Below are 24,514 nucleotides of genomic sequence, written 5' to 3' on the forward strand. Positions count from 1 at the left end.
ATCTGATGAATATTCGCTACACTCCCTCAAAAGCAAGAATGTCCTTCCTCAGATTAGATGATCATAACTGCACACAATACTCAAGGTCTGGTCTCAGCAAGGTGCTGTACAAGTCTCCATGCTCCGATACCCTAATCTCCTCGCTATGAAGGCCAGCATGACATTTGGCTTCCTTTACTGCATGCTGTACCTGTATGTATGAATGACTTCAACGACTGATGTCCCAAAATACCCAGGTCTCAATACCCCTCCGCTTTTACAAATGGGTCAACATTCAGATAACATTCTACCTTCAAGGTTTTGCCACCAAAGTGGATAAACTCACACTTATCTTCATTATATGGCATCTGCCATCCACCTAATCTGTCCAATTCCGCTGCAGCCTCCTAGCAGCTCGCACTGCAACCCAGCTTGGTGTGATTTGCAAAGTTGGAGATATTACATTGATGGAAATATTGAAAATCGCCACAGCTCGAGGAAACGGTACCGCCGCTCCTTTCTGCTCCTCCTTATTAAACTGCCGCCCAGACTTGCTCCCGCTCTTTCAACACCCGCTCATCTCTGCTGCCGTGCTGCAAACAGCCACTCCTGTGTGTCTCGCTTTTTAAATTGCTGCTTCCCTCTGCTCGTGTTATTTGAAAAATAACTCAAATCCTTTACTCCCTCACGTTACAAGCGATCCTCACTGCTCCCGCTCTTTATACCGAAGGATATCTGTGCCCCCGCTCATTTAACAGCCGCTCCTCTCTGTGTACGCTCTTGAAACAGTCTGGGAAGTTTAATTTTTAAATACACGCTTTGTGAAATACTTCCATAAACACTGCATTGTCCGGGAATCGAACCCGGGTCTCCCGCGTGGCAGGCGAGAATTCTACCCCTGAACCACCAATGCTCACATTACGAACACATTCAAGTTTAAAGATAGTGCAATTAGTGTTTAATTTTTGTTAATAAAAGGCGAAGAACAACAAAGCACCTCATATTCTGAAGATAGAAACATAGAAACTTAGAAAGTAGGTGCAGGAGTAGGCCATTCGTCCCTTCCAGCCAGCACCACCATTCAATATGATCATGGCTGAGCATGCAACTTCCCTTCCCCTTCCTGATTTCTCTCCATGCCCCTTGATCACTTTAGCCGTAAGGGCCATATCTCACTCTCTTTTGAGTATATCTATCCAACTGGCTTCCACATCTTTCTGTGGTACAGAATTCCACAGGTTCACAATGATCTGAGTGAAGAAGATTCTCCTCGTGTCGGTCCTAAATGGTTTACACTTTATCCTAAGACAGTGACCGCTGGTACTGGGCTTCCTTTATTCGGACTGCGGGAACCTTTTTACGCCATCAAACCTGTCCATTCCCGACCAAATTTTAAATGTTTCTATGAGCTCCCCTCTCATTCTTCTAAATTCCAGCGAGTATAAGCCTAGTCGATCCAGTCTTTCTTCATGTCAGTCCTGCCATCCCTGGAATCAATCTGGTGAATATTCGCTACACTCCCTCAAAAGCAAGAATGTCCTTCCTCAGATTAGATGATCATAACTGCACACAATACTCAAGGTCTGGTCTCAGCAAGGTGCTGTACAAGTCTCCATGCTCCGATACCCTAATCTCCTCGCTATGAAGGCCAGCATGACATTTGGCTTCCTTTACTGCATGCTGTACCTGTATGTATGAATGACTTCAACGACTGATGTCCCAAAATACCCAGGTCTCAATACCCCTCCGCTTTTACAAATCGGTCAACATTCAGATAACATTCTACCTTCAAGGTTTTGCCACCAAAGTGGATAAACTCACACTTATCTTCATTATATGGCATCTGCCATCCACCTAATCTGTCCAATTCCGCTGCAGCCTCCTAGCAGCTCGCACTGCAACCCAGCTTGGTGTGATTTGCAAAGTTGGAGATATTACATTGATGGAATTATTGAAAATCGCCACAGCTCGAGGAAACGGTACCGCCGCTCCTTTCTGCTCCTCCTTATTAAACTGCCGCCCAGACTTGCTCCCGCTCTTTCAACACCCGCTCATCTCTGCTGCCGTGCTGCAAACAGCCACTCCTGTGTGTCTCGCTTTTTAAATTGCTGCTTCCCTCTGCTCGTGTTATTTGAAAAATAACTCAAATCCTTTACTCCCTCACGTTACAAGCGATCCTCACTGCTCCCGCTCTTTATACCGAAGGATATCTGTGCCCCCGCTCATTTAACAGCCGCTCCTCTCTGTGTACGCTCTTGAAACAGTCGGGAAGTTTAATTTTTAAATACACGCTTTGTGAAATACTTCCATAAACACTGCATTGACCGGGAATCGAACCCGGGTCTCCCGCGTGGCAGGCGAGAATTCTACCCCTGAACCACCAATGCTCACATTACGAACACATTCAAGTTTAAAGATAGTGCAATTAGTGTTTAATTTTTGTTAATAAAAGGCGAAGAACAACAAAGCACCTCATATTCTGAAGATAGAAACATAGAAACTTAGAAAGTAGGTGCAGGAGTAGGCCATTCGTCCCTTCCAGCCAGCACCACCATTCAATATGATCATGGCTGAGCATGCAACTTCACTTCCCCTTCCTGATTTCTCTCCATGCCCCTTGATCACTTTAGCCGTAAGGGCCATATCTCACTGTCTTTTGAGTATATCTATCCAACTGGCTTCCACATCTTTCTGTGGTACAGAATTCCACAGGTTCACAATGATCTGAGTGAAGAAGATGCTCCTCGTGTCGGTCCTAAATGGTTTACACTTTATCCTTAGACAGTGACCGCTGGTACTGGGCTTCCTTTATTCGGACTGCGGGAACCTTTTTACGCCATCAAACCTGTCCATTCCCGACCAAATTTTAAATGTTTCTATGAGCTCCCCTCTCATTCTTCTAAATTCCAGCGAGTATAAGCCTAGTCGATCCAGTCTTTCTTCATGTCTGTCCTGCCATCCCTGGAATCAATCTGATGAATATTCGCTACACTCCCTCAAAAGCAAGAATGTCCTTCCTCAGATTAGATGATCATAACTGCACACAATACTCAAGGTCTGGTCTCAGCAAGGTGCTGTACAAGTCTCTCTGCTCCGATACCCTAATCTCCTCGCTATGAAGGCCAGCATGACATTTGGCTTCCTTTACTGCATGCTGTACCTGTATGTATGAATGACTTCAACGACTGATGTCCCAAAATACCCAGGTCTCAATACCCCTCCGCTTTTACAAATCGGTCAACATTCAGATAACATTCTACCTTCAAGGTTTTGCCACCAAAGTGGATAAACTCACACTTATCTTCATTATATGGCATCTGCCATCCACCTAATCTGTCCAATTCCGCTGCAGCCTCCTAGCAGCTCGCACTGCAACCCAGCTTGGTGTGATTTGCAAAGTTGGAGATATTACATTGATGGAATTATTGAAAATCGCCACAGCTCGAGGAAACGGTACCGCCGCTCCTTTCTGCTCCTCCTTATTAAACTGCCGCCCAGACTTGCTCCCGCTCTTTCAACACCCGCTCATCTCTGCTGCCGTGCTGCAAACAGCCACTCCTGTGTGTCTCGCTTTTTAAATTGCTGCTTCCCTCTGCTCGTGCTATTTGAAAAATAACTCAAATCCTTTACTCCCTCACGTTACAAGCGATCCTCACTGCTCCCGCTCTTTATACCGAAGGATATCTGTGCCCCCGCTCATTTAACAGCCGCTCCTCTCTGTGTACGCTCTTGAAACAGTCGGGAAGTTTAATTTTTAAATACACGCTTTGTGAAATACTTCCATAAACACTGCATTGACCGGGAATCGAACCCGGGTCTCCCGCGTGGCAGGCGAGAATTCTACCCCTGAACCACCAATGCTCACATTACGAACACATTCAAGTTTAAAGATAGTGCAATTAGTGTTTAATTTTTGTTAATAAAAGGCGAAGACCAACAAAGCACCTCATATTCTGAAGATAGAAACATAGAAACTTAGAAAGTAGGTGCAGGAGTAGGCCATTCGTCCCTTCCAGCCAGCACCACCATTCAATATGATCATGGCTGAGCATGCAACTTCACTTCCCCTTCCTGATTTCTCTCCATGCCCCTTGATCACTTTAGCCGTAAGGGCCATATCTCACTGTCTTTTGAGTATATCTATCCAACTGGCTTCCACATCTTTCTGTGGTACAGAATTCCACAGGTTCACAATGATCTGAGTGAAGAAGATGCTCCTCGTGTCGGTCCTAAATGGTTTACACTTTATCCTTAGACAGTGACCGCTGGTACTGGGCTTCCTTTATTCGGACTGCGGGAACCTTTTTACGCCATCAAACCTGTCCATTCCCGACCAAATTTTAAATGTTTCTATGAGCTCCCCTCTCATTCTTCTAAATTCCAGCGAGTATAAGCCTAGTCGATCCAGTCTTTCTTCATGTCTGTCCTGCCATCCCTGGAATCAATCTGGTGAATATTCGCTACACTCCCTCAAAAGCAAGAATGTCCTTCCTCAGATTAGATGATCATAACTGCACACAATACTCAAGGTCTGGTCTCAGCAAGGTGCTGTACAAGTCTCCATGCTCCGATACCCTAATCTCCTCGCTATGAAGGCCAGCATGACATTTGGCTTCCTTTACTGCATGCTGTACCTGTATGTATGAATGACTTCAACGACTGATGTCCCAAAATACCCAGGTCTCAATACCCCTCCGCTTTTACAAATGGGTCAACATTCAGATAACATTCTACCTTCAAGGTTTTGCCACCAAAGTGGATAAACTCACACTTATCTTCATTATATGGCATCTGCCATCCACCTAATCTGTCCAATTCCGCTGCAGCCTCCTAGCAGCTCGCACTGCAACCCAGCTTGGTGTGATTTGCAAAGTTGGAGATATTACATTGATGGAATTATTGAAAATCGCCACAGCTCGAGGAAACGGTACCGCCGCTCCTTTCTGCTCCTCCTTATTAAACTGCCGCCCAGACTTGCTCCCGCTCTTTCAACACCCGCTCATCTCTGCTGCCGTGCTGCAAACAGCCACTCCTGTGTGTCTCGCTTTTTAAATTGCTGCTTCCCTCTGCTCGTGTTATTTGAAAAATAACTCAAATCCTTTACTCCCTCACGTTACAAGCGATCCTCACTGCTCCCGCTCTTTATACCGAAGGATATCTGTGCCCCCGCTCATTTAACAGCCGCTCCTCTCTGTGTACGCTCTTGAAACAGTCGGGAAGTTTAATTTTTAAATACACGCTTTGTGAAATACTTCCATAAACACTGCATTGACCGGGAATCGAACCCGGGTCTCCCGCGTGGCAGGCGAGAATTCTACCCCTGAACCACCAATGCTCACATTACGAACACATTCAAGTTTAAAGATAGTGCAATTAGTGTTTAATTTTTGTTAATAAAAGGCGAAGAACAACAAAGCACCTCATATTCTGAAGATAGAAACATAGAAACTTAGAAAGTAGGTGCAGGAGTAGGCCATTCGTCCCTTCCAGCCAGCACCACCATTCAATATGATCATGGCTGAGCATGCAACTTCCCTTCCCCTTCCTGATTTCTCTCCATGCCCCTTGATCACTTTAGCCGTAAGGGCCATATCTCACTCTCTTTTGAGTATATCTATCCAACTGGCTTCCACATCTTTCTGTGGTACAGAATTCCACAGGTTCACAATGATCTGAGTGAAGAAGATTCTCCTCGTGTCGGTCCTAAATGGTTTACACTTTATCCTAAGACAGTGACCGCTGGTACTGGGCTTCCTTTATTCGGACTGCGGGAACCTTTTTACGCCATCAAACCTGTCCATTCCCGACCAAATTTTAAATGTTTCTATGAGCTCCCCTCTCATTCTTCTAAATTCCAGCGAGTATAAGCCTAGTCGATCCAGTCTTTCTTCATGTCTGTCCTGCCATCCCTGGAATCAATCTGGTGAATATTCGCTACACTCCCTCAAAAGCAAGAATGTCCTTCCTCAGATTAGATGATCATAACTGCACACAATACTCAAGGTCTGGTCTCAGCAAGGTGCTGTACAAGTCTCCATGCTCCGATACCCTAATCTCCTCGCTATGAAGGCCAGCATGACATTTGGCTTCCTTTACTGCATGCTGTACCTGTATGTATGAATGACTTCAACGACTGATGTCCCAAAATACCCAGGTCTCAATACCCCTCCGCTTTTACAAATGGGTCAACATTCAGATAACATTCTACCTTCAAGGTTTTGCCACCAAAGTGGATAAACTCACACTTATCTTCATTATATGGCATCTGCCATCCACCTAATCTGTCCAATTCCGCTGCAGCCTCCTAGCAGCTCGCACTGCAACCCAGCTTGGTGTGATTTGCAAAGTTGGAGATATTACATTGATGGAATTATTGAAAATCGCCACAGCTCGAGGAAACGGTACCGCCGCTCCTTTCTGCTCCTCCTTATTAAACTGCCGCCCAGACTTGCTCCCGCTCTTTCAACACCCGCTCATCTCTGCTGCCGTGCTGCAAACAGCCACTCCTGTGTGTCTCGCTTTTTAAATTGCTGCTTCCCTCTGCTCGTGTTATTTGAAAAATAACTCAAATCCTTTACTCCCTCACGTTACAAGCGATCCTCACTGCTCCCGCTCTTTATACCGAAGGATATCTGTGCCCCCGCTCATTTAACAGCCGCTCCTCTCTGTGTACGCTCTTGAAACAGTCGGGAAGTTTAATTTTTAAATACACGCTTTGTGAAATACTTCCATAAACACTGCATTGACCGGGAATCGAACCCGGGTCTCCCGCGTGGCAGGCGAGAATTCTACCCCTGAACCACCAATGCTCACATTACGAACACATTCAAGTTTAAAGATAGTGCAATTAGTGTTTAATTTTTGTTAATAAAAGGCGAAGAACAACAAAGCACCTCATATTCTGAAGATAGAAACATAGAAACTTAGAAAGTAGGTGCAGGAGTAGGCCATTCGTCCCTTCCAGCCAGCACCACCATTCAATATGATCATGGCTGAGCATGCAACTTCACTTCCCCTTCCTGATTTCTCTCCATGCCCCTTGATCACTTTAGCCGTAAGGGCCATATCTCACTGTCTTTTGAGTATATCTATCCAACTGGCTTCCACATCTTTCTGTGGTACAGAATTCCACAGGTTCACAATGATCTGAGTGAAGAAGATGCTCCTCGTGTCGGTCCTAAATGGTTTACACTTTATCCTTAGACAGTGACCGCTGGTACTGGGCTTCCTTTATTCGGACTGCGGGAACCTTTTTACGCCATCAAACCTGTCCATTCCCGACCAAATTTTAAATGTTTCTATGAGCTCCCCTCTCATTCTTCTAAATTCCAGCGAGTATAAGCCTAGTCGATCCAGTCTTTCTTCATGTCTGTCCTGCCATCCCTGGAATCAATCTGATGAATATTCGCTACACTCCCTCAAAAGCAAGAATGTCCTTCCTCAGATTAGATGATCATAACTGCACACAATACTCAAGGTCTGGTCTCAGCAAGGTGCTGTACAAGTCTCTCTGCTCCGATACCCTAATCTCCTCGCTATGAAGGCCAGCATGACATTTGGCTTCCTTTACTGCATGCTGTACCTGTATGTATGAATGACTTCAACGACTGATGTCCCAAAATACCCAGGTCTCAATACCCCTCCGCTTTTACAAATCGGTCAACATTCAGATAACATTCTACCTTCAAGGTTTTGCCACCAAAGTGGATAAACTCACACTTATCTTCATTATATGGCATCTGCCATCCACCTAATCTGTCCAATTCCGCTGCAGCCTCCTAGCAGCTCGCACTGCAACCCAGCTTGGTGTGATTTGCAAAGTTGGAGATATTACATTGATGGAATTATTGAAAATCGCCACAGCTCGAGGAAACGGTACCGCCGCTCCTTTCTGCTCCTCCTTATTAAACTGCCGCCCAGACTTGCTCCCGCTCTTTCAACACCCGCTCATCTCTGCTGCCGTGCTGCAAACAGCCACTCCTGTGTGTCTCGCTTTTTAAATTGCTGCTTCCCTCTGCTCGTGCTATTTGAAAAATAACTCAAATCCTTTACTCCCTCACGTTACAAGCGATCCTCACTGCTCCCGCTCTTTATACCGAAGGATATCTGTGCCCCCGCTCATTTAACAGCCGCTCCTCTCTGTGTACGCTCTTGAAACAGTCGGGAAGTTTAATTTTTAAATACACGCTTTGTGAAATACTTCCATAAACACTGCATTGACCGGGAATCGAACCCGGGTCTCCCGCGTGGCAGGCGAGAATTCTACCCCTGAACCACCAATGCTCACATTACGAACACATTCAAGTTTAAAGATAGTGCAATTAGTGTTTAATTTTTGTTAATAAAAGGCGAAGACCAACAAAGCACCTCATATTCTGAAGATAGAAACATAGAAACTTAGAAAGTAGGTGCAGGAGTAGGCCATTCGTCCCTTCCAGCCAGCACCACCATTCAATATGATCATGGCTGAGCATGCAACTTCCCTTCCCCTTCCTGATTTCTCTCCATGCCCCTTGATCACTTTAGCCGTAAGGGCCATATCTCACTCTCTTTTGAGTATATCTATCCAACTGGCTTCCACATCTTTCTGTGGTACAGAATTCCACAGGTTCACAATGATCTGAGTGAAGAAGATTCTCCTCGTGTCGGTCCTAAATGGTTTACACTTTATCCTAAGACAGTGACCGCTGGTACTGGGCTTCCTTTATTCGGACTGCGGGAACCTTTTTACGCCATCAAACCTGTCCATTCCCGACCAAATTTTAAATGTTTCTATGAGCTCCCCTCTCATTCTTCTAAATTCCAGCGAGTATAAGCCTAGTCGATCCAGTCTTTCTTCATGTCAGTCCTGCCATCCCTGGAATCAATCTGGTGAATATTCGCTACACTCCCTCAAAAGCAAGAATGTCCTTCCTCAGATTAGATGATCATAACTGCACACAATACTCAAGGTCTGGTCTCAGCAAGGTGCTGTACAAGTCTCCATGCTCCGATACCCTAATTTCCTCGCTATGAAGGCCAGCATGACATTTGGCTTCCTTTACTGCATGCTGTACCTGTATGTATGAATGACTTCAACGACTGATGTAACAAAATACCCAGGTCTCAATACCCCTCCGCTTTTACAAATGGGTCAACATTCAGATAACATTCTACCTTCAAGGTTTTGCCACCAAAGTGGATAAACTCACACTTATCTTCATTATATGGCATCTGCCATCCACCGAATCTGTCCAATTCCGCTGCAGCCTCCTAGCAGCTCGCACTGCAACCCAGCTTGGTGTGATTTGCAAAGTTGGAGATATTACATTGATGGAATTATTGAAAATCGCCACAGCTCGAGGAAACGGTACCGCCGCTCCTTTCTGCTCCTCCTTATTAAACTGCCGCCCAGACTTGCTCCCGCTCTTTCAACACCCGCTCATCTCTGCTGCCGTGCTGCAAACAGCCACTCCTGTGTGTTCTCGCTTTTTAAATTGCCGCTTCCCTCTGCTCGTGCTATTTGAAAAATAACTCAAATCCTTTGCTCCCTCACGTTACAAGCGATCCTCACTGCTCCCGCTCTTTGTACCGAAGGATATCTGTGCCCCCGCTCATTTAACAGCCGCTCCTCTCTGTGTCCGCTCTTGAAACAGTCGGGAAGTTTAATTTTTAAATACACGCATTGTGAAATACTTCCATAAACACTGCATTGACCGGGAATCGAACCCGGGTCTCCCGCGTGGCAGGCGAGAATTCTACCCCTGAACCACCAATGCTCACATTACGAACACATTCAAGTTTAAAGATAGTGCAATTAGTGTTTAATTTTTGTTAATAAAAGGCGAAGAGCAACAAAGCACCTCATATTCTGAAGATAGAAACATAGAAACTTAGAAAGTAGGTGCAGGAGTAGGCCATTCGTCCCTTCCAGCCAGCACCACCATTCAATATGATCATGGCTGAGCATGCAACTTCACTTCCCCTTCCTGATTTCTCTCCATGCCCCTTGATCACTTTAGCCGTAAGGGCCATATCTCACTGTCTTTTGAGTATATCTATCCAACTGGCTTCCACATCTTTCTGTGGTACAGAATTCCACAGGTTCACAATGATCTGAGTGAAGAAGATGCTCCTCGTGTCGGTCCTAAATGGTTTACACTTTATCCTTAGACAGTGACTGCTGGTACTGGGCTTCCTTTATTCGGACTGCGGGAACCTTTTTACGCCATCAAACCTGTCCATTCCCGACCAAATTTTAAATGTTTCTATGAGCTCCCCTCTCATTCTTCTAAATTCCAGCGAGTATAAGCCTCGTCGATCCAGTCTTTCTTCATGTCTGTCCTGCCATCCCTGGAATCAATCTGATGAATATTCGCTACACTCCCTCAAAAGCAAGAATGTCCTTCCTCAGATTAGATGATCATAACTGCACACAATACTCAAGGTCTGGTCTCAGCAAGGTGCTGTACAAGTCTCTCTGCTCCGATACCCTAATCTCCTCGCTATGAAGGCCAGCATGACATTTGGCTTCCTTTACTGCATGCTGTACCTGTATGTATGAATGACTTCAACGACTGATGTCCCAAAATACCCAGGTCTCAATACCCCTCCGCTTTTACAAATCGGTCAACATTCAGATAACATTCTACCTTCAAGGTTTTGCCACCAAAGTGGATAAACTCACACTTATCTTCATTATATGGCATCTGCCATCCACCTAATCTGTCCAATTCCGCTGCAGCCTCCTAGCAGCTCGCACTGCAACCCAGCTTGGTGTGATTTGCAAAGTTGGAGATATTACATTGATGGAATTATTGAAAATCGCCACAGCTCGAGGAAACGGTACCGCCGCTCCTTTCTGCTCCTCCTCATTAAACTGCCGCCCAGACTTGCTCCCGCTCTTTCAACACCCGCTCATCTCTGCTGCCGTGCTGCAAACAGCCACTCCTGTGTGTCTCGCTTTTTAAATTGCTGCTTCCCTCTGCTCGTGTTATTTGAAAAATAACTCAAATCCTTTACTCCCTCACGTTACAAGCGATCCTCACTGCTCCCGCTCTTTATACCGAAGGATATCTGTGCCCCCGCTCATTTAACAGCCGCTCCTCTCTGTGTACGCTCTTGAAACAGTCGGGAAGTTTAATTTTTAAATACACGCTTTGTGAAATACTTCCATAAACACTGCATTGACCGGGAATCGAACCCGGGTCTCCCGCGTGGCAGGCGAGAATTCTACCCCTGAACCACCAATGCTCACATTACGAACACATTCAAGTTTAAAGATAGTGCAATTAGTGTTTAATTTTTGTTAATAAAAGGCGAAGAACAACAAAGCACCTCATATTCTGAAGATAGAAACATAGAAACTTAGAAAGTAGGTGCAGGAGTAGGCCATTCGTCCCTTCCAGCCAGCACCACCATTCAATATGATCATGGCTGAGCATGCAACTTCACTTCCCCTTCCTGATTTCTCTCCATGCCCCTTGATCACTTTAGCCGTAAGGGCCATATCTCACTGTCTTTTGAGTATATCTATCCAACTGGCTTCCACATCTTTCTGTGGCACAGAATTCCACAGGTTCACAATGATCTGAGTGAAGAAGATGCTCCTCGTGTCGGTCCTAAATGGTTTACACTTTATCCTTAGACAGTGACCGCTGGTACTGGGCTTCCTTTATTCGGACTGCGGGAACCTTTTTACGCCATCAAACCTGTCCATTCCCGACCAAATTTTAAATGTTTCTATGAGCTCCCCTCTCATTCTTCTAAATTCCAGCGAGTATAAGCCTAGTCGATCCAGTCTTTCTTCATGTCTGTCCTGCCATCCCTGGAATCAATCTGATGAATATTCGCTACACTCCCTCAAAAGCAAGAATGTCCTTCCTCAGATTAGATGATCATAACTGCACACAATACTCAAGGTCTGGTCTCAGCAAGGTGCTGTACAAGTCTCTCTGCTCCGATACCCTAATCTCCTCGCTATGAAGGCCAGCATGACATTTGGCTTCCTTTACTGCATGCTGTACCTGTATGTATGAATGACTTCAACGACTGATGTCCCAAAATACCCAGGTCTCAATACCCCTCCGCTTTTACAAATCGGTCAACATTCAGATAACATTCTACCTTCAAGGTTTTGCCACCAAAGTGGATAAACTCACACTTATCTTCATTATATGGCATCTGCCATCCACCTAATCTGTCCAATTCCGCTGCAGCCTCCTAGCAGCTCGCACTGCAACCCAGCTTGGTGTGATTTGCAAAGTTGGAGATATTACATTGATGGAATTATTGAAAATCGCCACAGCTCGAGGAAACGGTACCGCCGCTCCTTTCTGCTCCTCCTTATTAAACTGCCGCCCAGACTTGCTCCCGCTCTTTCAACACCCGCTCATCTCTGCTGCCGTGCTGCAAACAGCCACTCCTGTGTGTCTCGCTTTTTAAATTGCTGCTTCCCTCTGCTCGTGCTATTTGAAAAATAACTCAAATCCTTTACTCCCTCACGTTACAAGCGATCCTCACTGCTCCCGCTCTTTATACCGAAGGATATCTGTGCCCCCGCTCATTTAACAGCCGCTCCTCTCTGTGTCCGCTCTTGAAACAGTCGGGAAGTTTAATTTTTAAATACACGCTTTGTGAAATACTTCCATAAACACTGCATTGACCGGGAATCGAACCCGGGTCTCCCGCGTGGCAGGCGAGAATTCTACCCCTGAACCACCAATGCTCACATTACGAACACATTCAAGTTTAAAGATAGTGCAATTAGTGTTTAATTTTTGTTAATAAAAGGCGAAGAACAACAAAGCACCTCATATTCTGAAGATAGAAACATAGAAACTTAGAAAGTAGGTGCAGGAGTAGGCCATTCGTCCCTTCCAGCCAGCACCACCATTCAATATGATCATGGCTGAGCATGCAACTTCACTTCCCCTTCCTGATTTCTCTCCATGCCCCTTGATCACTTTAGCCGTACGGGCCATATCTCACTGTCTTTTGAGTATATCTATCCAACTGGCTTCCACATCTTTCTGTGGTACAGAATTCCACAGGTTCACAATGATCTGAGTGAAGAAGATGCTCCTCGTGTCGGTCCTAAATGGTTTACACTTTATCCTTAGACAGTGACCGCTGGTACTGGGCTTCCTTTATTCGGACTGCGGGAACCTTTTTACGCCATCAAACCTGTCCATTATCGACCAAATTTTAAATGTTTCTATGAGCTCCCCTCTCATTCTTCTAAATTCCAGCGAGTATAAGCCTAGTCGATCCAGTCTTTCTTCATGTCTGTCCTGCCATCCCTGGAATCAATCTGATGAATATTCGCTACACTCCCTCAAAAGCAAGAATGTCCTTCCTCAGATTAGATGATCATAACTGCACACAATACTCAAGGTCTGGTCTCAGCAAGGTGCTGTACAAGTCTCTCTGCTCCGATACCCTAATCTCCTCGCTATGAAGGCCAGCATGACATTTGGCTTCCTTTACTGCATGCTGTACCTGTATGTATGAATGACTTCAACGACTGATGTCCCAAAATACCCAGGTCTCAATACCCCTCCGCTTTTACAAATCGGTCAACATTCAGATAACATTCTACCTTCAAGGTTTTGCCACCAAAGTGGATAAACTCACACTTATCTTCATTATATGGCATCTGCCATCCACCTAATCTGTCCAATTCCGCTGCAGCCTCCTAGCAGCTCGCACTGCAACCCAGCTTGGTGTGATTTGCAAAGTTGGAGATATTACATTGATGGAATTATTGAAAATCGCCACAGCTCGAGGAAACGGTACCGCCGCTCCTTTCTGCTCCTCCTTATTAAACTGCCGCCCAGACTTGCTCCCGCTCTTTCAACACCCGCTCATCTCTGCTGCCGTGCTGCAAACAGCCACTCCTGTGTGTCTCGCTTTTTAAATTGCTGCTTCCCTCTGCTCGTGCTATTTGAAAAATAACTCAAATCCTTTACTCCCTCACGTTACAAGCGATCCTCACTGCTCCCGCTCTTTATACCGAAGGATATCTGTGCCCCCGCTCATTTAACAGCCGCTCCTCTCTGTGTACGCTCTTGAAACAGTCGGGAAGTTTAATTTTTAAATACACGCTTTGTGAAATACTTCCATAAACACTGCATTGACCGGGAATCGAACCCGGGTCTCCCGCGTGGCAGGCGAGAATTCTACCCCTGAACCACCAATGCTCACATTACGAACACATTCAAGTTTAAAGATAGTGCAATTAGTGTTTAATTTTTGTTAATAAAAGGCGAAGAACAACAAAGCACCTCATATTCTGAAGATAGAAACATAGAAACTTAGAAAGTAGGTGCAGGAGTAGGCCATTCGTCCCATCCAGCCAGCACCACCATTCAATATGATCATGGCTGAGCATGCAACTTCCCTTCCCCTTCCTGATTTCTCTCCATGCCCCTTGATCACTTTAGCCGTAAGGGCCATATCTCACTCTCTTTTGAGTATATCTATCCAACTGGCTTCCACATCTTTCTGTGGTACAGAATTCCACAGGTTCACAATGATCTGAGTGAAGAAGATTCTCCTCGTGTCGGTCCTAAATGGTTTACACTTTATCCTAAGACAGTGACCGCTGGTACTGGGCTTCCTTTATTCGGACTGCGGGAACCTTTTTACGCCATCAAACCTGTCCATTCCCGACCAAATTTTAAATGTTTCTATGAGCTCCCCTCTCATTCTTCTAAATTCCAGCGAGTATAAGCCTAGTCGATCCAGTCTTTCTTCATGTCAGTCCTGCCATCCCTGGAATCAATCTGGTGAATATTCGCTACACTCCCTCAAAAGCAAGAATGTCCTTCCTCAGATTAGATGATCATAACTGCACACAATACTCAAGGTCTGGTCTCAGCAAGGTGCTGTACAAGTCTCCATGCTCCGATACCCTAATTTCCTCGCTATGAAGGCCAGCATGACATTTGGCTTCCTTTACTGCATGCTGTACCTGTATGTATGAATGACTTCAACGACTGATGTAACAAAATACCCAGGTCTCAATACCCCTCCGCTTTTACAAATGGGTCAACATTCAGATAACATTCTACCTTCAAGGTTTTGCCACCAAAGTGGATAAACTCACACTTATCTTCATTATATGGCATCTGCCATCCACCGAATCTGTCCAATTCCGCTGCAGCCTCCTAGCAGCTCGCACTGCAACCCAGCTTGGTGTGATTTGCAAAGTTGGAGATATTACATTGATGGAATTATTGAAAATCGCCACAGCTCGAGGAAACGGTACCGCCGCTCCTTTCTGCTCCTCCTTATTAAACTGCCGCCCAGACTTGCTCCCGCTCTTTCAACACCCGCTCATCTCTGCTGCCGTGCTGCAAACAGCCACTCCTGTGTGTTCTCGCTTTTTAAATTGCCGCTTCCCTCTGCTCGTGCTATTTGAAAAATAACTCAAATCCTTTGCTCCCTCACGTTACAAGCGATCCTCACTGCTCCCGCTCTTTGTACCGAAGGATATCTGTGCCCCCGCTCATTTAACAGCCGCTCCTCTATGTGTCCGCTCTTGAAACAGTCGGGAAGTTTAATTTTTAAATACACGCTTTGTGAAATACTTCCATAAACACTGCATTGACCGGGAATCGAACCCGGGTCTCCCGCGTGGCAGGCGAGAATTCTACCCCTGAACCACCAATGCTCACATTACGAACACATTCAAGTTTAAAGATAGTGCAATTAGTGTTTAATTTTTGTTAATAAAAGGCGAAGAGCAACAAAGCACCTCATATTCTGAAGATAGAAACATAGAAACTTAGAAAGTAGGTGCAGGAGTAGGCCATTCGTCCCTTCCAGCCAGCACCACCATTCAATATGATCATGGCTGAGCATGCAACTTCACTTCCCCTTCCTGATTTCTCTCCATGCCCCTTGATCACTTTAGCCGTAAGGGCCATATCTCACTGTCTTTTGAGTATATCTATCCAACTGGCTTCCACATCTTTCTGTGGTACAGAATTCCACAGGTTCACAATGATCTGAGTGAAGAAGATGCTCCTCGTGTCGGTCCTAAATGGTTTACACTTTATCCTTAGACAGTGACCGCTGGTACTGGGCTTCCTTTATTCGGACTGCGGGAACCTTTTTACGCCATCAAACCTGTCCATTCCCGACCAAATTTTAAATGTTTCTATGAGCTCCCCTCTCATTCTTCTAAATTCCAGCGAGTATAAGCCTAGTCGATCCAGTCTTTCTTCATGTCTGTCCTGCCATCCCTGGAATCAATCTGATGAATATTCGCTACACTCCCTCAAAAGCAAGAATGTCCTTCCTCAGATTAGATGATCATAACTGCACACAATACTCAAGGTCTGGTCTCAGCAAGGTGCTGTACAAGTCTCTCTGCTCCGATACCCTAATCTCCTCGCTATGAAGGCCAGCATGACATTTGGCTTCCTTTACTGCATGCTGTACCTGTATGTATGAATGACTTCAACGACTGATGTCCCAAAATACCCAGGTCTCAATACCCCTCCGCTTTTACAAATCGGTCAACATTCAGATAACATTCTACCTTCAAGGTTTTGCCACCAAAGTGGATAAACTCACACTTATCTTCATTATATGGCATCTGCCATCCACCTAATCTGTCCAATTCCGCTGCAGCCTCCTAGCAGCTCGCACTGCAACCCAGCTTGGTGTGATTTGCAAAGTTGGAGATATTACATTGATGGAATTATTGAAAATCGCCACAGCTCGAGGAAACGGTACCGCCGCTCCTTTCTGCTCCTCCTCATTCAACTGCCGCCCAGACTTGCTCCCGCTCTTTCAACACCCGCTCATCTCTGCTGCCGTGCTGCAAACAGCCACTCCTGTGTGTCTCGCTTTTTAAATTGCTGCTTCCCTCTGCTCGTGTTATTTGAAAAATAACTCAAATCCTTTACTCCCTCACGTTACAAGCGATCCTCACTGCTCCCGCTCTTTATACCGAAGGATATCTGTGCCCCCGCTCATTTAACAGCCGCTCCTCTCTGTGTACGCTCTTGAAACAGTCGGGAAGTTTAATTTTTAAATACACGCTTTGTGAAATACTTCCATAAACACTGCATTGACCGGGAATCGAACCCGGGTCTCCCGCGTGGCAGGCGAGAATTCTACCCCTGAACCACCAATGCTCACATTACGAACACATTCAAGTTTAAAGATAGTGCAATTAGTGTTTAATTTTTGTTAATAAAAGGCGAAGAACAACAAAGCACCTCATATTCTGAAGATAGAAACATAGAAACTTAGAAAGTAGGTGCAGGAGTAGGCCATTCGTCCCTTCCAGCCAGCACCACCATTCAATATGATCATGGCTGAGCATGCAACTTCACTTCCCCTTCCTGATTTCTCTCCATGCCCCTTGATCACTTTAGCCGTAAGGGCCATATCTCACTGTCTTTTGAGTATATCTATCCAACTGGCTTCCACATCTTTCTGTGGTACAGAATTCCACAGGTTCACAATGATCTGAGTGAAGAAGATGCTCCTCGTGTCGGTCCTAAATGGTTTACACTTTATCCTTAGACAGTGACCGCTGGTACTGGGCTTCCTTTATTCGGACTGCGGGAACCTTTTTACGCCATCAAACCTGTCCATTATCGACCAAATTTTAAATGTTTCTATGAGCTCCCCTCTCATTCTTCTAAATTCCAGCGAGTATAAGCCTAGTCGATCCAGTCTTTCTTCATGTCTGTCCTGCCATCCCTGGAATCAATCTGATGAATATTCGCTACACTCCCTCAAAAGCAAGAATGTCCTTCCTCAGATTAGATGATCATAACTGCACACAATACTCAAGGTCTGGTCTCAGCAAGGTGCTGTACAAGTCTCTCTGCTCCGATACCCTAATCTCCTCGCTATGAAGGCCAGCATGACATTTGGCTTCCTTTACTGCATGCTGTACCTGTATGTATGAATGACTTCAACGACTGATGTCCCAAAATACCCAGGTCTCAATACCCCTCCGCTTTTACAAATCGGTCAACATTCAGATAACATTCTACCTTCAAGGTTTTGCCACCAAAGTGGATAAACTCACACTTATCTTCATTATATGGCATCTGCCATCCACCTAATCTGTCCAATTCCGCTGCAGCCTCCTAGCAGCTCGCACTGCAACCCAGCTTGGTGTGATTTGCAAAGTTGGAGATATTACATTGATGGAATTATTGAAAATCGCCACAGCTCGAGGAAACGGTACCGCCGCTCCTTTCTGCTCCTCCTTATTAAACTGCCGCCCAGACTTGCTCCCGCTCTTTCAACACCCGCTCATCTCTGCTGCCGTGCTGCAAACAGCCACTCCTGTGTGTCTCGCTTTTTAAATTGCTGCTTCCCTCTGCTCGTGCTATTTGAAAAATAACTCAAATCCTTTACTCCCTCACGTTACAAGCGATCCTCACTGCTCCCGCTCTTTATACCGAAGGATATCTGTGCCCCCGCTCATTTAACAGCCGCTCCTCTCTGTGTACGCTCTTGAAACAGTCGGGAAGTTTAATTTTTAAATACACGCTTTGTGAAATACTTCCATAAACACTGCATTGACCGGGAATCGAACCCGGGTCTCCCGCGTGGCAGGCGAGAATTCTACCCCTGAACCACCAATGCTCACATTACGAACACATTCAAGTTTAAAGATAGTGCAATTAGTGTTTAATTTTTGTTAATAAAAGGCGAAGAACAACAAAGCACCTCATATTCTGAAGATAGAAACATAGAAACTTAGAAAGTAGGTGCAGGAGTAGGCCATTCGTCCCTTCCAGCCAGCACCACCATTCAATATGATCATGGCTGAGCATGCAACTTCCCTTCCCCTTCCTGATTTCTCTCCATGCCCCTTGATCACTTTAGCCGTAAGGGCCATATCTCACTCTCTTTTGAGTATATCTATCCAACTGGCTTCCACATCTTTCTGTGGTACAGAATTCCACAGGTTCACAATGATCTGAGTGAAGAAGATTCTCCTCGTGTCGGTCCTAAATGGTTTACACTTTATCCTAAGACAGTGACCGCTGGTACTGGGCTTCCTTTATTCGGACTGCGGGAACCTTTTTACGCCATCAAACCTGTCCATTCCCGACCAAATTTTAAATGTTTCTATGAGCTCCCCTCTCATTCTTCTAAATTCCAGCGAGTATAAGCCTAGTCGATCCAGTCTTTCTTCATGTCAGTCCTGCCATCCCTGGAATCAAACTGGTGAATATTCGCTACACTCCCTCAAAAGCAAGAATGTCCTTCCTCAGATTAGATGATCATAACTGCACACAATACTCAAGGTCTGGTCTCAGCAAGGTGCTGTACAAGTCTCCATGCTCCGATACCCTAATTTCCTCGCTATGAAGGCCAGCATGACATTTGGCTTCCTTTACTGCATGCTGTACCTGTATGTATGAATGACTTCAACGACTGATGTAACAAAATACCCAGGTCTCAATACCCCTCCGCTTTTACAAATGGGTCAACATTCAGATAACATTCTACCTTCAAGGTTTTGCCACCAAAGTGGATAAACTCACACTTATCTTCATTATATGGCATCTGCCATCCACCGAATCTGTCCAATTCCGCTGCAGCCTCCTAGCAGCTCGCACTGCAACCCAGCTTGGTGTGATTTGCAAAGTTGGAGATATTACATTGATGGAATTATTGAAAATCGCCACAGCTCGAGGAAACGGTACCGCCGCTCCTTTCTGCTCCTCCTTATTAAACTGCCGCCCAGACTTGCTCCCGCTCTTTCAACACCCGCTCATCTCTGCTGCCGTGCTGCAAACAGCCACTCCTGTGTGTTCTCGCTTTTTAAATTGCCGCTTCCCTCTGCTCGTGCTATTTGAAAAATAACTCAAATCCTTTGCTCCCTCACGTTACAAGCGATCCTCACTGCTCCCGCTCTTTGTACCGAAGGATATCTGTGCCCCCGCTCATTTAACAGCCGCTCCTCTCTGTGTCCGCTCTTGAAACAGTCGGGAAGTTTAATTTTTAAATACACGCATTGTGAAATACTTCCATAAACACTGCATTGACCGGGAATCGAACCCGGGTCTCCCGCGTGGCAGGCGAGAATTCTACCCCTGAACCACCAATGCTCACATTACGAACACATTCAAGTTTAAAGATAGTGCAATTAGTGTTTAATTTTTGTTAATAAAAGGCGAAGAGCAACAAAGCACCTCATATTCTGAAGATAGAAACATAGAAACTTAGAAAGTAGGTGCAGGAGTAGGCCATTCGTCCCTTCCAGCCAGCACCACCATTCAATATGATCATGGCTGAGCATGCAACTTCACTTCCCCTTCCTGATTTCTCTCCATGCCCCTTGATCACTTTAGCCGTAAGGGCCATATCTCACTGTCTTTTGAGTATATCTATCCAACTGGCTTCCACATCTTTCTGTGGTACAGAATTCCACAGGTTCACAATGATCTGAGTGAAGAAGATGCTCCTCGTGTCGGTCCTAAATGGTTTACACTTTATCCTTAGACAGTGACCGCTGGTACTGGGCTTCCTTTATTCGGACTGCGGGAACCTTTTTACGCCATCAAACCTGTCCATTCCCGACCAAATTTTAAATGTTTCTATGAGCTCCCCTCTCATTCTTCTAAATTCCAGCGAGTATAAGCCTAGTCGATCCAGTCTTTCTTCATGTCTGTCCTGCCATCCCTGGAATCAATCTGATGAATATTCGCTACACTCCCTCAAAAGCAAGAATGTCCTTCCTCAGATTAGATGATCATAACTGCACACAATACTCAAGGTCTGGTCTCAGCAAGGTGCTGTACAAGTCTCTCTGCTCCGATACCCTAATCTCCTCGCTATGAAGGCCAGCATGACATTTGGCTTCCTTTACTGCATGCTGTACCTGTATGTATGAATGACTTCAACGACTGATGTCCCAAAATACCCAGGTCTCAATACCCCTCCGCTTTTACAAATCGGTCAACATTCAGATAACATTCTACCTTCAAGGTTTTGCCACCAAAGTGGATAAACTCACACTTATCTTCATTATATGGCATCTGCCATCCACCTAATCTGTCCAATTCCGCTGCAGCCTCCTAGCAGCTCGCACTGCAACCCAGCTTGGTGTGATTTGCAAAGTTGGAGATATTACATTGATGGAATTATTGAAAATCGCCACAGCTCGAGGAAACGGTACCGCCGCTCCTTTCTGCTCCTCCTCATTAAACTGCCGCCCAGACTTGCTCCCGCTCTTTCAACACCCGCTCATCTCTGCTGCCGTGCTGCAAACAGCCACTCCTGTGTGTCTCGCTTTTTAAATTGCTGCTTCCCTCTGCTCGTGCTATTTGAAAAATAACTCAAATCCTTTACTCCCTCACGTTACAAGCGATCCTCACTGCTCCCGCTCTTTATACCGAAGGATATCTGTGCCCCCGCTCATTTAACAGCCGCTCCTCTCTGTGTACGCTCTTGAAACAGTCGGGAAGTTTAATTTTTAAATACACGCTTTGTGAAATACTTCCATAAACACTGCATTGACCGGGAATCGAACCCGGGTCTCCCGCGTGGCAGGCGAGAATTCTACCCCTGAACCACCAATGCTCACATTACGAACACATTCAAGTTTAAAGATAGTGCAATTAGTGTTTAATTTTTGTTAATAAAAGGCGAAGACCAACAAAGCACCTCATATTCTGAAGATAGAAACATAGAAACTTAGAAAGTAGGTGCAGGAGTAGGCCATTCGTCCCTTCCAGCCAGCACCACCATTCAATATGATCATGGCTGAGCATGCAACTTCCCTTCCCCTTCCTGATTTCTCTCCATGCCCCTTGATCACTTTAGCCGTAAGGGCCATATCTCACTCTCTTTTGAGTATATCTATCCAACTGGCTTCCACATCTTTCTGTGGTACAGAATTCCACAGGTTCACAATGATCTGAGTGAAGAAGATTCTCCTCGTGTCGGTCCTAAATGGTTTACACTTTATCCTAAGACAGTGACCGCTGGTACTGGGCTTCCTTTATTCGGACTGCGGGAACCTTTTTACGCCATCAAACCTGTCCATTCCCGACCAAATTTTAAATGTTTCTATGAGCTCCCCTCTCATTCTTCTAAATTCCAGCGAGTATAAGCCTAGTCGATCCAGTCTTTCTTCATGTCAGTCCTGCCATCCCTGGAATCAATCTGGTGAATATTCGCTACACTCCCTCAAAAGCAAGAATGTCCTTCCTCAGATTAGATGATCATAACTGCACACAATACTCAAGGTCTGGTCTCAGCAAGGTGCTGTACAAGTCTCCATGCTCCGATACCCTAATTTCCTCGCTATGAAGGCCAGCATGACATTTGGCTTCCTTTACTGCATGCTGTACCTGTATGTATGAATGACTTCAACGACTGATGTAACAAAATACCCAGGTCTCAATACCCCTCCGCTTTTACAAATGGGTCAACATTCAGATAACATTCTACCTTCAAGGTTTTGCCACCAAAGTGGATAAACTCACACTTATCTTCATTATATGGCATCTGCCATCCACCGAATCTGTCCAATTCCGCTGCAGCCTCCTAGCAGCTCGCACTGCAACCCAGCTTGGTGTGATTTGCAAAGTTGGAGATATTACATTGATGGAATTATTGAAAATCGCCACAGCTCGAGGAAACGGTACCGCCGCTCCTTTCTGCTCCTCCTTATTAAACTGCCGCCCAGACTTGCTCCCGCTCTTTCAACACCCGCTCATCTCTGCTGCCGTGCTGCAAACAGCCACTCCTGTGTGTTCTCGCTTTTTAAATTGCCGCTTCCCTCTGCTCGTGCTATTTGAAAAATAACTCAAATCCTTTGCTCCCTCACGTTACAAGCGATCCTCACTGCTCCCGCTCTTTGTACCGAAGGATATCTGTGACCCCGCTCATTTAACAGCCGCTCCTCTCTGTGTCCGCTCTTGAAACAGTCGGGAAGTTTAATTTTTAAATACACGCATTGTGAAATACTTCCATAAACACTGCATTGACCGGGAATCGAACCCGGGTCTCCCGCGTGGCAGGCGAGAATTCTACCCCTGAACCACCAATGCTCACATTACGAACACATTCAAGTTTAAAGATAGTGCAATTAGTGTTTAATTTTTGTTAATAAAAGGCGAAGAGCAACAAAGCACCTCATATTCTGAAGATAGAAACATAGAAACTTAGAAAGTAGGTGCAGGAGTAGGCCATTCGTCCCTTCCAGCCAGCACCACCATTCAATATGATCATGGCTGAGCATGCAACTTCACTTCCCCTTCCTGATTTCTCTCCATGCCCCTTGATCACTTTAGCCGTAAGGGCCATATCTCACTGTCTTTTGAGTATATCTATCCAACTGGCTTCCACATCTTTCTGTGGTACAGAATTCCACAGGTTCACAATGATCTGAGTGAAGAAGATGCTCCTCGTGTCGGTCCTAAATGGTTTACACTTTATCCTTAGACAGTGACCGCTGGTACTGGGCTTCCTTTATTCGGACTGCGGGAACCTTTTTACGCCATCAAACCTGTCCATTCCCGACCAAATTTTAAATGTTTCTATGAGCTCCCCTCTCATTCTTCTAAATTCCAGCGAGTATAAGCCTCGTCGATCCAGTCTTTCTTCATGTCTGTCCTGCCATCCCTGGAATCAATCTGATGAATATTCGCTACACTCCCTCAAAAGCAAGAATGTCCTTCCTCAGATTAGATGATCATAACTGCACACAATACTCAAGGTCTGGTCTCAGCAAGGTGCTGTACAAGTCTCTCTGCTCCGATACCCTAATCTCCTCGCTATGAAGGCCAGCATGACATTTGGCTTCCTTTACTGCATGCTGTACCTGTATGTATGAATGACTTCAACGACTGATGTCCCAAAATACCCAGGTCTCAATACCCCTCCGCTTTTACAAATCGGTCAACATTCAGATAACATTCTACCTTCAAGGTTTTGCCACCAAAGTGGATAAACTCACACTTATCTTCATTATATGGCATCTGCCATCCACCTAATCTGTCCAATTCCGCTGCAGCCTCCTAGCAGCTCGCACTGCAACCCAGCTTGGTGTGATTTGCAAAGTTGGAGATATTACATTGATGGAATTATTGAAAATCGCCACAGCTCGAGGAAACGGTACCGCCGCTCCTTTCTGCTCCTCCTCATTAAACTGCCGCCCAGACTTGCTCCCGCTCTTTCAACACCCGCTCATCTCTGCTGCCGTGCTGCAAACAGCCACTCCTGTGTGTCTCGCTTTTTAAATTGCTGCTTCCCTCTGCTCGTGTTATTTGAAAAATAACTCAAATCCTTTACTCCCTCACGTTACAAGCGATCCTCACTGCTCCCGCTCTTTATACCGAAGGATATCTGTGCCCCCGCTCATTTAACAGCCGCTCCTCTCTGTGTACGCTCTTGAAACAGTCGGGAAGTTTAATTTTTAAATACACGCTTTGTGAAATACTTCCATAAACACTGCATTGACCGGGAATCGAACCCGGGTCTCCCGCGTGGCAGGCGAGAATTCTACCCCTGAACCACCAATGCTCACATTACGAACACATTCAAGTTTAAAGATAGT

The 24,514-nt window shown here is 45.5% G+C and overlaps 1 protein-coding gene and 17 non-coding genes across 18 annotated transcripts in view; 1 reads left to right on the forward strand and 17 right to left on the reverse strand.

Annotated features, from left to right (window-relative positions):
- The window catches only part of LOC139248232 (zinc finger protein 84-like), a 1,036,220-nt gene that overhangs the window by 297,773 nt on the left and 713,933 nt on the right, over window positions 1–24,514 (forward strand). The gene's annotated exons all lie outside the window — the stretch shown is intronic.
- trnag-gcc (transfer RNA glycine (anticodon GCC)) lies at window positions 822–892 on the reverse strand. Its single transcript has one exon. It is a non-coding gene; the product is annotated as a tRNA-Gly (tRNA).
- On the reverse strand, window positions 2,296–2,366 carry trnag-gcc (transfer RNA glycine (anticodon GCC)). The gene has a single exon. It is a non-coding gene; the product is annotated as a tRNA-Gly (tRNA).
- On the reverse strand, window positions 3,770–3,840 carry trnag-gcc (transfer RNA glycine (anticodon GCC)). Its single transcript has one exon. It is a non-coding gene; the product is annotated as a tRNA-Gly (tRNA).
- On the reverse strand, window positions 5,244–5,314 carry trnag-gcc (transfer RNA glycine (anticodon GCC)). Its single transcript has one exon. It is a non-coding gene; the product is annotated as a tRNA-Gly (tRNA).
- trnag-gcc (transfer RNA glycine (anticodon GCC)) lies at window positions 6,718–6,788 on the reverse strand. Its single transcript has one exon. It is a non-coding gene; the product is annotated as a tRNA-Gly (tRNA).
- On the reverse strand, window positions 8,192–8,262 carry trnag-gcc (transfer RNA glycine (anticodon GCC)). Its single transcript has one exon. It is a non-coding gene; the product is annotated as a tRNA-Gly (tRNA).
- trnag-gcc (transfer RNA glycine (anticodon GCC)) lies at window positions 9,667–9,737 on the reverse strand. Its single transcript has one exon. It is a non-coding gene; the product is annotated as a tRNA-Gly (tRNA).
- On the reverse strand, window positions 11,141–11,211 carry trnag-gcc (transfer RNA glycine (anticodon GCC)). Its single transcript has one exon. It is a non-coding gene; the product is annotated as a tRNA-Gly (tRNA).
- trnag-gcc (transfer RNA glycine (anticodon GCC)) lies at window positions 12,615–12,685 on the reverse strand. The gene has a single exon. It is a non-coding gene; the product is annotated as a tRNA-Gly (tRNA).
- trnag-gcc (transfer RNA glycine (anticodon GCC)) lies at window positions 14,089–14,159 on the reverse strand. Its single transcript has one exon. It is a non-coding gene; the product is annotated as a tRNA-Gly (tRNA).
- trnag-gcc (transfer RNA glycine (anticodon GCC)) lies at window positions 15,564–15,634 on the reverse strand. Its single transcript has one exon. It is a non-coding gene; the product is annotated as a tRNA-Gly (tRNA).
- trnag-gcc (transfer RNA glycine (anticodon GCC)) lies at window positions 17,038–17,108 on the reverse strand. The gene has a single exon. It is a non-coding gene; the product is annotated as a tRNA-Gly (tRNA).
- Window positions 18,512–18,582, reverse strand: trnag-gcc (transfer RNA glycine (anticodon GCC)). The gene has a single exon. It is a non-coding gene; the product is annotated as a tRNA-Gly (tRNA).
- Window positions 19,987–20,057, reverse strand: trnag-gcc (transfer RNA glycine (anticodon GCC)). The gene has a single exon. It is a non-coding gene; the product is annotated as a tRNA-Gly (tRNA).
- Window positions 21,461–21,531, reverse strand: trnag-gcc (transfer RNA glycine (anticodon GCC)). The gene has a single exon. It is a non-coding gene; the product is annotated as a tRNA-Gly (tRNA).
- Window positions 22,936–23,006, reverse strand: trnag-gcc (transfer RNA glycine (anticodon GCC)). The gene has a single exon. It is a non-coding gene; the product is annotated as a tRNA-Gly (tRNA).
- On the reverse strand, window positions 24,410–24,480 carry trnag-gcc (transfer RNA glycine (anticodon GCC)). Its single transcript has one exon. It is a non-coding gene; the product is annotated as a tRNA-Gly (tRNA).

The sequence above is a fragment of the Pristiophorus japonicus genome, unplaced genomic scaffold (assembly GCF_044704955.1).
Source record: "Pristiophorus japonicus isolate sPriJap1 unplaced genomic scaffold, sPriJap1.hap1 HAP1_SCAFFOLD_29, whole genome shotgun sequence".
Taxonomy (NCBI): domain Eukaryota; kingdom Metazoa; phylum Chordata; class Chondrichthyes; family Pristiophoridae; genus Pristiophorus; species Pristiophorus japonicus.